This window comes from Oncorhynchus gorbuscha, linkage group LG05, assembly GCF_021184085.1.
Source record: "Oncorhynchus gorbuscha isolate QuinsamMale2020 ecotype Even-year linkage group LG05, OgorEven_v1.0, whole genome shotgun sequence".
Taxonomy (NCBI): Eukaryota; Metazoa; Chordata; class Actinopteri; order Salmoniformes; family Salmonidae; genus Oncorhynchus; species Oncorhynchus gorbuscha.
The window spans coordinates 3,098,922-3,106,369 of NC_060177.1; the positions used below are offsets into that span (position 1 = coordinate 3,098,922).

At 45.7% G+C, this 7,448-nt stretch overlaps 1 long non-coding RNA gene across 1 annotated transcript in view; it reads right to left on the reverse strand.

Moving 5' to 3' along the window:
- Positions 1–337: 337 nt before the first annotated feature.
- The window catches only part of LOC124035455, a 21,272-nt gene continuing 14,161 nt past the window's right edge, over positions 338–7,448 (reverse strand). Inside the window, exons 3-5 of the long non-coding RNA XR_006838738.1 lie at positions 6,206–6,255; positions 1,989–2,100; positions 338–446 (exon numbers count right to left, since the gene is read on the reverse strand). This is a non-coding gene — a long non-coding RNA (uncharacterized LOC124035455). The remainder of the gene's footprint in view (positions 447–1,988; positions 2,101–6,205; positions 6,256–7,448) is intronic.

A 7,448-nucleotide genomic window follows, 5' to 3' on the forward strand; every position in this document is an offset into this window, starting at 1 on the left:
CTGTCTCAACCGTGGGCGGAGCTTCACCTCCGTACTCTCTCCACATTGGGCCTTGGATGCGTCAATCAAACCGTCCCCTTCTCCCTTGGTAGGGACTCTGATTGGTGCAGCCACCATCGCCGTGGGTCTGTTAATGAACTGAGGGTGTACTATATCCTCCCAGGGTACTCTGAAGATGTCGTTCTCTGCAGACAGGAGGCAGTAGGACAGTGTCCTCCCAGACCCTGTCCCAGACCCTGTCCCAGGCCCTGTCCCAAGCCCTGTCCCAGACCCTGTCCCTGACCCTGTCCCCGACCCTGTCCCCGACCCTGTCCCCGACCCTGTCCCAGACCCTGTCCCCGACCCTGTCCCAGACCCTGTCCCTGTCCCAAGCCCTGTCCCAAGCCCTGTCCCAAGCCCTGTCCCAGACCCTGTCTCCGTTCCTGCTCCACTCCGTTCCCTGTTGACTGAGAATAACAATAATGTATTAATCCACACCAGACAGAAACCGGCAGCCCCCCAAGTTTACTGTAAAAACACCAGCCAATCATCTCCCAGGGATTTTAATGTTGGAAATATGTTCCAAAGTAATCCCAGGCAGAGAGATACAGGGCCTTCAGAAAGTATTCAGACCCCTAGACTTTTTCCACATTTTACAGCCTTGTTTTAAAATGTATTAAATCATTTTTTCCCCATCATCAATCTACACACAATTCCCCATAATGACATCACAATACCCCATAATGACATCACAATACCCCATAATGACATCACAATAACCATTAATGACATCACTATACCCCATAATGACATCACAATACCCCATAATGACAAAGCAAACACAGGTTTTTAGAAATTTTTGTAAAATGTATTCAAAATGTATTCAAAATAAAAACGGAAATATGACATTTACATAAGTATTCAGACCCTTTATTCAGTACTTTGTTGAAGCACCTTTGGCAGCGATTACAGCCTTGACTCTTCTTGGGTTTGAAGCTACAAGCTTGGCACACCTGTATTTGGGGAGTTTCTCCCAATCTTCTCTAGAGATCCTCTCAAGCTCTGTCGGGTTGGATGTCATTATGGGGTATTGTGATGTCATTATGGGGTATTGTGACCTCATTATGGGGTATTGTGACCTCATTATGTGGTATTGTGATGTCATTATGGGGTATTGTGATGTCATTATGGGGTATTGTGATGTCATTATGGGGTATTGTGATGTCATTATGGGGTATTGTGACCTCATTATGTGGTATTGTGACGTCATTATGTGGTATTGTGATGTCATTATGGGGTATTGTGATGTCATTATGGGGTATTGTGATGTCATTATGGGGTATTGTGATGTCATTATGGGGTATTGTGATGTCATTATGGGGTATTGTGATGTCATTATGGGGTATTGTGATGTCATTATGGGGTATTGTGATGTCATTATGGGGTATTGTGATGTCATTATGGGGTATTGTAATGTCATTATGTGGTATTGTGATGTCATTATGGGGTATTGTGATGTCATTATGGGGTATTGTGATGTCATTATGGGGTATTGTGATGTCATTATGGGGTATTGTGATGTCATTATGGGGTATTGTGATGTCATTATGGGGTATTGTGTGTAGATTGCTGAGGATTTCTTTTTTATTTAACCCATTTTATAATAAGGCTGTAAAGTAACAAAATGTGGAAAAAGTCAAGGGGTCTGAATACTTTCTGAATGTATTGTATATGTGAGCGGCCAGCCGCTCCAGAACAAAATCGTCCCGCGGCTGAAACTAGTTGATGATCCCTGCATTAACCCCGCCCCGAATAACCACCCACACACACACACACACACACACACACACACACACACACACACACACACACACACACACACACACACACACACACACACACACACACACACACACACACACACACACACACACACACACACACACACACACACACGTTGGAGGAGCTGAAGCAGAGGGCAGTTACAGTGTCCAATCAGAGCAGTTTACCTGAGTGGAGCCAGGCCATGGTGAACAGGGAGGTGTAGGCTAGCTCTGGTAACTTTACCTCCTCTACATGCTGCCCACTGGGGCCAGACAGCGCAGGATGATACAGGGTGGGCTGGAGGAGGAGAGAGAGAGAGAGAGAGAGAGAGAGAGAGAGAGAGAGAGAGAGAGGGGACCAGAGAGAGAGAGAGAGAGAGAGAGACAGAGACAGAGACAGAGAGAGAGAGAGGGGACCAGAGAGAGATAGAGAGAGAGAGAGAGAGAGAGAGGGGACCAGAGAGAGAGAGAGAGAGAGAGAGAGAGGGGACCAGAGAGAGAGAGAGAGAGAGAGGGGAGGGGACCAGAGAGAGAGAGAGAGAGAGAGAGATCGGGGGGACCAGAGAGAGAGAGAGAGAGAGAGAGAGAGGACCAGAGAGAGAGAGAGAGAGAGAGAGAGGACCAGACCAGAGAGAGAGAGAGAGAGAGGACCAGAGAGAGAGAGAGAGAGAGGACCAGAGAGACAGTTGGAGGAGCTGAACAGAGAGAGAGACAGAGAGAGAGAAGAAGAGAGAGAGAGAGAGAGAGAGAGAGAGAGAGAGAGAGAGAGAGAGAGAGAGAGAGAGAGAGAGAGAGCGAGAGAGGGAGAGGGAGAGAGAGAGAGAGAGAGAGAGAGAGAGAGAGAGAGAGAGAGAGAGAAAGAAAGGTTACCAGAGAGAGAGAGAGAGAGAGAGAGAGAGAGAGAGAGAGAAAGAGAGGTTACCAGAGAGAGAGAGAGAGAGAGAGAGAGAGAGAGAGAGAGAGAGGTTGCCTTACATTGCTGCCCACTGAGGGCCAGACAATGCATGATGATACAGGGTGGCCTGGAGAGAGAGACACCATGCCCAAACTGGACACGCACGTGCGTCTGCCATCGTGCGCAAATTGATGTTGTCCCCCCCACACCAAACGCGATCACGAAATTGAACCAATTATATTAATTTGGGGACAGGTCGAAAAGCAGTGAACATTAATGGCAATTTAGCTAGCTAGCTTGCAGTCGCTAGCTAACTTATCCTATTTAGCTAGCTAGCTTGATGTTGCTAGCTAATTTGTCCTATTTAGCTGGCTTGCAGTTGATAGCTAATTTGTCCTATTCAGCTAGTTAGCTTGCAGTTTCTAGCTAATTTGTCCTGGGATATAAACATTGAGTTGTTATTTTACCTGAAATGCACAAGGTCCTCTACTCCGACAATTAATCCACACATAAACGGTCAACCGAATCATTTCTAGTCGTCTCTCCTCCTTCCAGGATTCTTCTTCTTCTTTGGACTTTATATGACGATTGGCAACTGACTTTCATAATAAGGTGCATTACCACAACCGACCTCCGTTCATCTTTCAATCACCCACGTGGGTATAACCAATGAGGAGATGGCACGTGGGTTCAGTATATGCTTCTAAAATCCGAATGAGGAGATGGGAGAGGCGGGACTTGCATCGCGTTCAGCGTCACAAATAGAAGCAACTTCTATTTTAGCTGCCTGGCAACAGACTGTTCGTTGGGTGCAATGATTGAATAACATGTATGTGTATATTTATTTTGCAACACGGTTACCACGTCCGGTTTGGGTAGTGAGAGAAAGAGGTTACCTGGTTACCTTCCTAGGGCTGGGCAGTGTACAGTATTTGACAATATACCGGTATTGATGCAAGGACCGGTATGGGTTTTACTTTACCTTCTATAACGGTCTGTTTGGTTTGTAAAATGTGATACGTCATTTCGTTTGTATGGTTTACTCGCTACTTGAGTTGACTCTCTCGCCAAGCCCCGCCCCGTGTCACACAAGGAGCGCCATTGGTCAATGCAGCAGATGCAACAATATGTTGATGACAACCATGGTGCTTTCCACTTTGCTTCTTAATATCAATCCACAAGCTATAATTACACTATAATTACACTATTTAGTTTGTGTATCTTATTGTCTGTGTATCTTACTATATGCTAGTTTGTATTTTCTTAGCAAGTTGCTAAAAATAAAATCTTGTTAGCAGCTAATGCTGATCGCTATTTAGCTGGCTAGCTAGCTAATACATGTATTGAGTCAGAACAAACGTAGCTAGCTAATACATGTATTGAGTCAGAACAAACGTAGCTAGCTAATACATGTATAGAGTCAGAACAAACGTAGCTAGCTAATACATGTATAGAGTCAGAACAAACGTAGCTAGCTAATACATGTATAGAGTCAGAACAAACGTAGCTAGCTAATACATGTATAGAGTCAGAACAAACGTAGCTAGCTAATACATGTATTGAGTCAGAACAAACGTAGCTAGCTAATACATGTATTGAGTCAGAACAAACGTAGCTAGCTAATACATGTATAGAGTCAGAACAAACGTAGCTAGCTAATACATGTATTGAGTCAGAACAAACGTAGCTAGCTAATACATGTATTGAGTCAGAACAAACGTAGATAGCTAATACATGGGGCACTCTGTTCACACCGTTGACATCAGCAAACCGCCCAACGCCATACACGTGATCCGCGGTTGTGAGGCCGGTTGGAGGTAGTACAAAATTCTCTAAAACGTCATTGGAGGCGGCTTATGGTAGATAAATGAACATTCAATTCTCTGGCAACAGCCCTGGTGGACATTCCTGCAGTCAACATGCCAATTGTACGCTCCCTCAAAACTTCAGACATCTGTGGCATTGTGTTTGTCGTGTGACAAAACTGAACATTTTTAGACTGGCCTTTTATTGTCCCCAACACAAGGTGCACCTGTGTAATGATCATGCTGTTTAATCAGCTTCTTGATATACCACACCTGTCAGGTGGATGGATTATCTTGGCAAAGGAGAGATGTTCACTAACAGGGATGTAAACAAATTTGTGCACAAAATTTGAGAGAAATAAGCTTTTTGTGCATATGAAACATTTCTGGGATCTTTTATTTCAGCTCATGAAACATGGGACAAACACTTTATATGTCACGTTTATATTTGAGTTCTGTCACGCCCTGATCTGTGTCACCTGTCCCTGTGATTGTCTCCACCCCCTCCAGGTGTCACTTATTTTCCCCAGTGTATTAATCCCTGTGTTTCCTGTCTCTCTGTGCCAGTGTATTTATCCCTGTGTTTCCTGTCTCTCTGTACCAGTGTATTAATCCCTGTGTTTCCTGTCTCTCTGTACCAGTGTATTAATCCCTGTGTTTCCTGTCTCTCTGTACCAGTGTATGTATCCCTGTGTTTCCTGTCTCTCTGTACCAGTGTATTAATCCCCGTCTCTCTGTACCAGTGTATTTATCCCTGTGTTTCCTGTCTCTCTGTACCAGTGTATTTATCCCTGTTTCCTGTCTCTCTGTACCAGTGTATTAATCCCCGTCTCTCTGTACCAGTGTATGTATCCCTGTGTTTCCTGTCTCTCTGTACCAGTGTATTAATCCCCGTCTCTCTGTACCAGTGTATTAATCCCCGTCTCTCTGTACCAGTGTATGTATCCCTGTGTTTCCTGTCTCTCTGTACCAGTGTATTAATCCCCGTCTCTCTGTACCAGTGTATTAATCCCCCTCTCTGTACCAGTGTATTTATCCCTGTGTGTCCTGTCTCTCTGTGCCAGTGTATTTATCCCTGTCTCTCTGTACCAGTGTATTTATCCCTGTCTCTCTGTACCAGTGTATTTATCCCTGTCTCTCTGTTCCAGTGTATTTATCCCTGTCTCTCTGTACCAGTGTATTTATCCCTGTCTCTCTGTACCAGTGTATTTATCCCTGTCTCTCTGTTCCAGTGTATTTATCCCTGTCTCTCTGTACCAGTGTATTTATCCCTGTCTCTCTGTACCAGTGTATTTATCCCTGTGTTTCCTGTCTCTCTGTACCAGTGTATTTATCCCTGTGTTTCCTGTCTCTCTGTGTATTTATCCCTGTGTTTCCTGTCTCTCTGTACCAGTGTATTTATCCCTGTCTCTCTGTACCAGTGTATTTATCCCTGTGTTTCCTGTCTATAAAAATAATATAATAATAATATATGCCATTTAGCAGACGCTTTTATCCAAAGCAACTTACAGTCATGTGTGCATACATTCTACGTATGGGTGGTCCCAGGGATCGAACCCACTACCCTGGCGTTACAAGCGCCATGCTCTACCAACTGAGCTACAGAAGGACCAGAAGGATCTCTCGCCTTGTGCATTGATAAGTTCAGTGTAGAAAAAGAGAGACGGAGAGACTGAGAATGAGAGTGAGAGGGGATGTCTCACCTGGGGGTGTTGGTGGAGGAGGAGCTGGGGGAGTCAGAGGGCGATGCCACCTGAATGAAAACATGGATTTTAGTAGACTTATTCTACATACAATATAAAAGGTGTCTCTAACATTTGAAAACAACAACACATTAAAGACTGAGGATTTAAAATGCAATACAACTCTACAGGCTTATTTCTCATGTTGGTCTGCTGTGGTTATAATCAGGAGGAGGGAATGAACAGCTCAGACAAGACTGACTGTGGTTATAATCAGGAGGAGGGAATGAACAGCTCAGACAAGACTGACTGTGGTTATAATCAGGAGGAGGGAATGAACAGCTCAGACAAGACTGGCTGTGGTTATAATCATTAGCTACTTCACATTCAATACAATAACTGGTGGTCAGGGGTCGAGGGTGGTCTAGGGGTATAGGGTGGTATAGGGTCTAGGGTGGTCTAGGGGTATAGGGTGGTCTAGGGTATAGTTTGGGGGTGGTCTAGGGGTATAGTGTGGTATAGGGTGGTCTAGGGGTATAGGGTGGTCTAGGGGTATAGGGTGGTCTAGGGGGTATAGGGGTCTATAGGGGTCTAGGGTGGTCTAGGGGTATATGGTGGTCTAGGGAATAGGGTGGTCTAGGGGAATAGGGTGGTCTAGGGGTATAGGGTAGGGGTATAGGGTGGTATAGGGTGGTCTAGGGGTATAGGGTGGTATAGGGTGGTCTAGGGGTATAGGGTGGTATAGGGTGGTCTAGGGGTATAGGGGGTCTAGGGGTATAGGGGGTATAGGGGTATAGGGTGGTCTAGGGGTATAGGGTGGTCTAGGGGTATAGGGTGGTCTAGGGGTATAGGGTGGTCTAGGGGTATAGGGGTATAGGGTGGTCTAGTGGTCTAGGGGTATAGGGTGGTCTAGGGGTATAGGGTGGTCTAGGGGTATAGGGTGGTCTAGGGTGGTCTAGGGGTATAGAGTGGTCTAGGGGTATAGGGTGGTCTAGGGGTATAGGGTGGTCTAGGGGTATAGGGTGGTCTAGGGGTATAGGGGGGTATAGGGGTATAGGGTGGTCTAGGGGTATAGGGTGGTCTAGGGGTATAGGGTGGTCTAGGGGTATAGGGTGGTCTAGGGGTATAGGGTGGTCTAGGGGTATAGGGTGGTCTAGGGGTATAGGGGTATAGGGTGGTCTAGGGGTATAGGGTGGTCAGGGGTATAGGGTGGTATAGGGGTATAGGGTGGTCTAGGGGTATAGGGGTCTAGGGTGGTCTAGGG